Below are 7,464 nucleotides of genomic sequence, written 5' to 3' on the forward strand. Positions count from 1 at the left end.
CGTTCATTATTTATTCATTATTTTGTGTTAAAAATAAAGATATTTAAGAACACTGGAGCCCTGTGACAGACTGGCGACCTGTCCAGGGTGTACCCCGCCTTCGCCCTTCAGTAGCCGGGTTAGGCTCAGGCGCCCCGCGACCCCGACAGGGAAGAAGCGGTCAAGAAGATGGATGGAAGAACACTGGAATGTTTTCTCAGTGATTTTCTTGTGAAAATCCTGATGCGGCCCAGCCTCACCTAGTCTCCGCCTCCAGCGGCCCCCGGCTGAATTGAGTTTGAGACCCCTGCTCTAAGACCTTCCCCTATTCACCACACTATCAATTCTATACAATATTTTGAGATATGTGTGCAGAATTTAAAGAACTTTGAAATGTTCATCCTAGACTGCTTTGTTTTTCACCTTTAAATTATGCTTTTAATGGCAACAGTAAATAGTTTCAGATTTTTTTTTTAATTAGAAGAGTCAAGAAAGTCTATGCTGAGTTAAAATCTGAGTAGTCTAATATATAAAAAAAATTAAATAAATGGACCGTTTATGCTGCAAAACTTTTCATGTATGTAGTTAACAGGAGATTCCTTACAAAAACTAATATTCAGCAACAATTTTAGCACCACGTAGAGATCTAATAAATCATTAAGGTGTCAGTAGCTTGAATGTGCATACTTATCTATATATTCATGTGTGCTAGCGTAGCACAAAAGACCATATGGTGCAGAGAGCGAGCTTGCACATCAACTGTTGGCAAGGAAAACAAGCTAGCAAAGACCTTCATTTAGCCAGCATTAGTCCGGCCTTCTTCATTGTTTTTACCAAATACAACCTAGCATCATCTGTGCCTGAAGACAAACACCCACCACATGCTCAGTGACCCCATGTGTTTAGCAAGCCCTGCAGGCCGATACATATGGAAATGTACAGTTCTGAATGCTAAAAACACTGACCTAAAAAATCGATTCGAAAAATAAGATTTCTATATTATAGTCGAAGAAAAAGAATAAAGAATCTTATTTAAAGTGCTTAAAATAATAAAGGGATTTAATTTATAATTATTTAAAATATATATACTTTTCCAGCATTTGTGACTTTTAATAACGTCTGAAGTATGACACCATTTATGACATAATATTTAACATTAAACCTTAGTAAATGTGTAAATTAAATGTAAAATTGTTGTAAAACTATAAAAAATACAAAAAATGAAATCCAATGTTAGACATGCTAACTTATTCTAATATAAAATTTAACATTTTAAACAAACTAGTCCACTGATGCTAACTTACATACTTAATTAAGATGAGATATTTTAAATTATTAACACATTTTTCCCCTTTTCTTACTGATCATGAGTGATCAATGGTCATAAACTTGAAAATTACAATTTAACCAACCGTGTCATGTTGATTAAAACACCAACATTTATAACTGTGAAGTGAAACAGCCTCTGCAGCCAAGAATTTAGCTAAAACATTAAATAAAAGGACAATCAGAGGGAAAGAATGATATAAAACCCACCCAAATCACGATTAATATCAGCAGTGGAATAAACACAATGATGGAAACTCAATGGGGAGCAGCTACACCCTAAAACAGATGTGACAGTCGCTGTGTTTTATTTTTCATTTGCAGTTAAATGGAATAAAAACTCAAAAAAACAGTGACACGCCCGTGATGTTCCACAACAAGGGAGAGGCTGCCGATGATGTATATAGAACGCTCCGGGCTTCCTATTTTTTTCTGTTCTGCTGACTTTTGTTGTCAACTAAAGAACCGCGCTCGCTTGTTCAACCAGGAACCACCAAGCAACACTTTCTGACTCTCAAACTCCTTTTAATATTTATTCACAGGAAGATTACGCTATTTATAGTGTTACACTCTTTGCCTTAGCTAGACTTTAAAAAAGGAAATGAAATGGAAAACTGCTTAACAAGTTTCAGCCCATGTTGTTTTCTGTTGCATATAATACTCCCCGCCCGGAACATCCAAGTAATATGAACTCACTTCCTAAACTTCCTACTACACACAATAGCAACGAACAGGCCAGAAAACAAGTCCCTCAAATCCTACTGTAGTCTTTCACAAACTATGAACCTCTGCTATGCAAACCCACACAGCTTTTTTTGTAATACGAGAGTGTGAGTCAGGAATGATGGGTTAGTGAGTTTGCAAAAACAAACAGCAGGCTTCCCTTTTCAAACCTAACAAGCCACTTAATCATCACTAAAGCTGGAAAAGTCAGCGTTTATAAGCATGTGATTCATTGATTTCTTTGGAAGTACCAACAGAGAATCAAGAATTTTGGAGGTTCTGAATGAATTTGATTAAGAACATATGGACAAATCAAATAAATGCTTCTTGTATGGCTGCAGAGCTGCACAGAAACTGAAACTGACCACCACTGTTTCCTCACTGCAGGACGCTCAGCTCTTGACACTGCCACAGTTATGGAAAAGGAACTTGTCTGTAAAGTAAATCTAGGGTGTATTCAAGTCCCTTGGTCCGGACTGAGTCCTGAATATTGTATTTGGTCTGTATTCAGACTGCCGTATCCCTGAGATTTCTGTTTCGAACCAAAGCTTGTGAAAAAAACCACATGACTGAAGATTTTTTCATTCATTGACCAGTAATTACGAGTGCAAGGCAAAGAACGAGAGAATGAGTAAAGGAAGCTTTGCATTTCTTGTTGGGATAGGGTATCAACGTCAGGAACAACACATTGTACTTGGTGCTTTGGTACGGTGGAGGCATGCTGACGGCTAGTTGGTAAGGAGGTGTTGGCTACGAAAGTATGCTAATAGGTGTTTATTATACATAGATTGTTGGGAAAACAGTGTGAAAAGCAATGTGTATGAAGTTGTTTTGAATACCCTCCATTCACCCAACCGAATGTCAATGAGTTATTGCTGCATCGCTCCTCCACAATCTCTGTTTATACCACGTAAAGCCCGGCTACGGTGGCCGTTTTGATCCAGTTGTTCCACTCCGAGCACAGAGCCTATTCAGACTGAAAAAACCTTCATCCGGTAGCAAACGAACACTTTGAAAGAGCGGTTCCCGGCCCCAAACCAGCGTCCGCTTGGGTGTATTCAGACTGAAAATTTGCTCCGAATTATCAGAAGAAACAAACTCTAAATGTGTCCAGTCTGAAAACACCCCTTACACTGAAAAGCTAAGGGAAAAAAAGGGGAGAGACTGCGATGATGTCTTTCTGTGGCTCAAACCCAAGAAAAGTGAATTCTTCCAGCTGTGGGAGGAGACAATGCAGGCTAACTGATGGGCAGCATGAGCCCAGCTAGCCAACTCAACCCCTAGATAATAAAGATAAATGTAATACCTCTTAATTAAACATTAATAAATCACAATTGAGCATATTATTGCACGCTTTATTGAATAACCTCCATAATATATGATCTAACTGGTGCAATTCCCCCTAAGTTTTGATGATGACTGGAGAAAAAAAAATCAAACTCAGCACAAAGAGAGCCGGAAAACAAAGCCTCTTCACAGGGGGGAGAGGGTGCTCCAGCATCGGCACAACAGTGGCATTTACCCCGCAAATACATCCACCCATCCGGCTCTAAAGCCCGGAGTTAGCATGTTCCTGTCAGGGTAAACAAAGCGCTCAACGTGACCGACCTTCATTGATGTGCATCATCACGTCTCTGAAACGCTTCAAAGAGATAACGCTCAAAGAAAAAGGAAAAGTGTGGTCGCTGTCGCAGAGTATCAGCTGATCCGAATCCGTTTCGAGGAGGGGGAATGGGTTTTAATTGTGGCGGCAAAGCGGCGAGCTCGTGCGGGGCTTTTTCGGAGGTGAAGCAGGATCACAATAGTAGCCATGCAGTTAGCCGACAGGGATGCAGACCGCGTCCAGCCGTTAGAGCAGAATTTATCAGTAGCTAGCTACATTTGAATACTTATTTGAATTATGCTAAAAAAAATAATGTATGCTTCACAATGTTAGACATCAGCTATTATTTTTTAACCCTTCTGACATCAGCAGATGTGCCGCAGAAAAACCCGAAAATTATTTTTCTGACATAAACTTGGCGCGTGCAGCGGTCGACTTTTAAGCTAGTAGCTAAACCGCTTCTTTTTTCCCTTCTCTGAATATAAAAAGTAATGTCTAACGCTCACTTACTCTTTTATTTTGGGTGTGTGCGCCTCCGCTGAAGGTAGGTAGAGCCAAGCCCTCCCCTGCCGTTACTGCAGCTCAGCGCGGTGGCCTCCTCTCCCTCCGCCGCTCACCAGCTACTCCCTGCAAAGCTGCGACGTGTCAAGGCGGCGGAAACGCAGTCGGGGCACTTCCTCCCGGTGGCCTCTCTGTGCGAACTTTCAAAATAAAAGTCACCTGAACTGTATTTGTAAAGAACATAACCATGTCAAATTTTATTTTTATTTATTTAACTTCTTTACATGTACACACGCATTAAAAAAGCAGAAAATTAATAAGGGTGTAAGAGAAGGTCAGATAAAATATGAACCTGAACCCCTTTGGATAATGTCTGCCAGATCACTGGGTAAATATACAGCAAAGGGTACCATAAATCCATTAAAATATTATCTTTGTTGCTTAACTTGGCACAAATTCTTTACATTGGCAGGATTTTGAAAATGTTTTTATGCCATTGAGATACAGTGGATTTTTTTTCTTTAATCCAGTTAAATAAAACGTACTTTGGTGCCAAAAAAAAGGGCTTACTAAGTTTATTTATTCTTGATTTGGTGGCAACTGGAGCCGGAACTGACTTTACAAAGTTTGTGTTTTAGTATGGATCAGATTTCTTCGGTAATACATAGCCAATTTACATTTATATTTAAGGCATACATTAAATATGTTCTGTACAGGTTTAGATTATTCAGAAAAAGTGGGTTTTAATGTTGTCTATGTAAAATCTTGAACTGAGTTTCTTTATATTTGTTGCTAATAAATTATGAGTGAGTAGATCTGATCAATTCTTTCTAGCAAGTGTCTTTGCAGACTGTTTGATTATGTGGTTGTTATGGATTAATGTGAATTGTTCTTTTTGTCTATTTTTTTTTCCTTTTCCTTTTTCCTGGTTGTACTTCTGCTGGGCTTATTTGCCAGGTCATCTTGATGAGAACTTGTTCTCAACTGATCCTTAAATAATATATATATATATATATATATATATATATATATATATATATATATATATATATATATATTAGGGTGGTCCTTAAAATAAGACATTAAAAAAAATTTGGATTTTCTCAAAGTGCTTTTTGATAAAATTGTTCGTATTGACTAGAAAAAAATTAACACAAAATATCTTGAATAAAGAACTATATTCACTACTGTCACACGGCGTGGAAAGGTAGCGAGTTCAACTGTGTAAAAATTATATTTAGAAAAAAGACATATTATGCAAACAATTATTATATTCTGATCAGGATGGACATTGCTGTACAATACAATGGTACTTTCTGTAATATGGTGTTATTATACATTTTTAGACACTAGACATATAGCATTTGTGTCTTTGCACAGCCTTTGCCATGTCAAGTTAACGGAATACAAAATATAATATTTCAAATTACATACTGAATATTGGAATTGGCTCTAGTCATGATCACTTGAAAACTGTTTGAGTTGTTGTTTTCTTTGCATCGGGAAACTGGCGGCGATGCCACTCAACAACTTGCAGAAGATATTGACGTTGCTGCTCATCCTTGGTCAGGATATGATTGTAGTCCTGGATAAGTGCTACTCCACGTTCTGCAAAGTCATTTACGCTAGCAATGCCACTGAGTACTCTTTGAGATGACTGAAATGATATGTCCTGTTCCCATTCTGCTGGGTCTTTGTCTAAGAAATCTGTATTGATCCCGAATGCCTCAAAAATGCGACATGAGGAAGATGTCACAAAATCAGCAACAGACATGTCAGCAATGGCTTCCCTAGCTGCGAGGTCTATATGAGCTCGTGGAACAGGGTTTTCCATACCTTCCTCCTTGAGTGCAGCTACCATCCTACGCTTGATATCGACTTCCACAGATTTGTCGAAAAGAGCAAGTCCAGCCAAATCTTCACTGAGGTACCACAGATGATTGACAAACTTCTTGCTGGTGGCCTTTGCAATCTGAGGATCATGATATAACAGTAGCCCCTTCAGGAACATCAGGTCGCCAGCTGGAGCAGTAACAGTAGATGGAGCAGTGAACCAGGCTTTGATGTACACTATTCCAGCAAAAGCAGTGAAGCGCTTCAATCCAGCAAGTTCGTTTGAAGTTAGTTTGAACTGGTTCCTAAAGATGAATATTTTGATTCCATAGATTACGCGTGCCATCCACCTTGCACGATGAACAGCTCCAGGTCGATTGAATTTGAGACCTCTTGGGGGTTGGGCACCGAAAAGAACTATGGTCAGTTCAAGCAGTTCACGATAATCATCACGTGGCTGAGTAGATTCCAGCTGCTGGAAACAGAATGATAACATTTGTTCCTTGCAAGTGAAAAATGCATTGGCAGTCTCAAAATCCAAATCAGTTGGGATCATTGGGTCAAACTGGCTCTGGTCAATAACGTTCCACTTTGACTGAAAACGTTTAAATATGGATATGTCAGGACCACTTGATGGACCAAAGCATATGGTGAATGCTGCTTCTGCCACCAGTTCCAGAATGTGATGACGGCAAGCAAAGTGGAAGAGAGGGCGCCCAAGCCTTTGCTGCAGCAGTGTGCAGGCACCAAGTACTGAACCAGTATTACTGGCTGTTGTATCAAAGCTCATTCCTGCCACTTTATCTGACAGCTGCCATTCATCAAGGCATTGAGCAACAGCCGCAGATGTTGCTTGTCCAGTCCCTGCAGCAAGTTTTGGTACTCCAAGTAGCTTTGCGGTCCCTCTTGGGTCAGTTACTATGACAGGAAGCCGCTCACAATTTTGATTCCCATCATCTGGAAGTAGTTTACCATCCCAATGAACAACCAGGCCCATACTGGCAGCATAAGATTCCTGTATATCCTCAGCTATTGCCTTCCTATAGGTTTGTCTAGATCTCCTTATTGAGGATCTATTAATTGCCAAGTCAGATGGATTGTGTCCAAGAGCCGAAGCTGTAGCAGACAAAATATGCACTGCTGACCGGTCACTAACCTTGGTACGGTCTAGGGCAGCAGTCAACTGTGGAGTAAGTATACTTTTTGCTCGACGAGACCTTTTGCGAGCAGATGAAGAGGCACATAAAGTCTCATTGTCAGTGGCATCATCACTGCTGCTTGATGAGGTCGTCAGTTGAACGGTTTCCTCCTGCACACTTTGCAGTTGCTTTGCATGCATGGCTCTTTCAACAGATAGTTCACGGCGTACTGATGAACGTTCCTCTCTGTCTGACAATATTTTGTCAACACCAACCATAAAACCACGTCGCACTGGCTCACGTTGTGCTTTGAGGAATTCTATATCCTCTGGAATCTTAATCAGCTGAAGTGCATCAACA

At 39.9% G+C, this 7,464-nt stretch overlaps 1 protein-coding gene across 10 annotated transcripts in view; it reads right to left on the reverse strand.

The window, feature by feature from the left end:
• The window catches only part of cep170aa (centrosomal protein 170Aa), a 44,982-nt gene extending 40,666 nt beyond the window's left edge, over positions 1-4,316 (reverse strand). For 6 of the 10 annotated variants that reach the window (XM_024296787.2, XM_024296786.2, XM_024296785.2 and 3 more), the window contains exon 1: positions 4,142-4,298. The gene's annotated coding sequence lies outside the window, so the exon portion shown is untranslated. Of the gene's footprint in view, positions 1-4,141 lie in introns of all 10 variants that reach the window. The other 4 variants (XM_024296788.2, XM_024296779.2, XM_024296780.2 and 1 more) reach the window with 3 other exon arrangements.
• Between the last annotated feature and the right edge of the window lie 3,148 nt (positions 4,317-7,464).

Source organism: Oryzias melastigma, linkage group LG15, assembly GCF_002922805.2.
Source record: "Oryzias melastigma strain HK-1 linkage group LG15, ASM292280v2, whole genome shotgun sequence".
Lineage (NCBI taxonomy): Eukaryota > Metazoa > Chordata > Actinopteri > Beloniformes > Adrianichthyidae > Oryzias > Oryzias melastigma.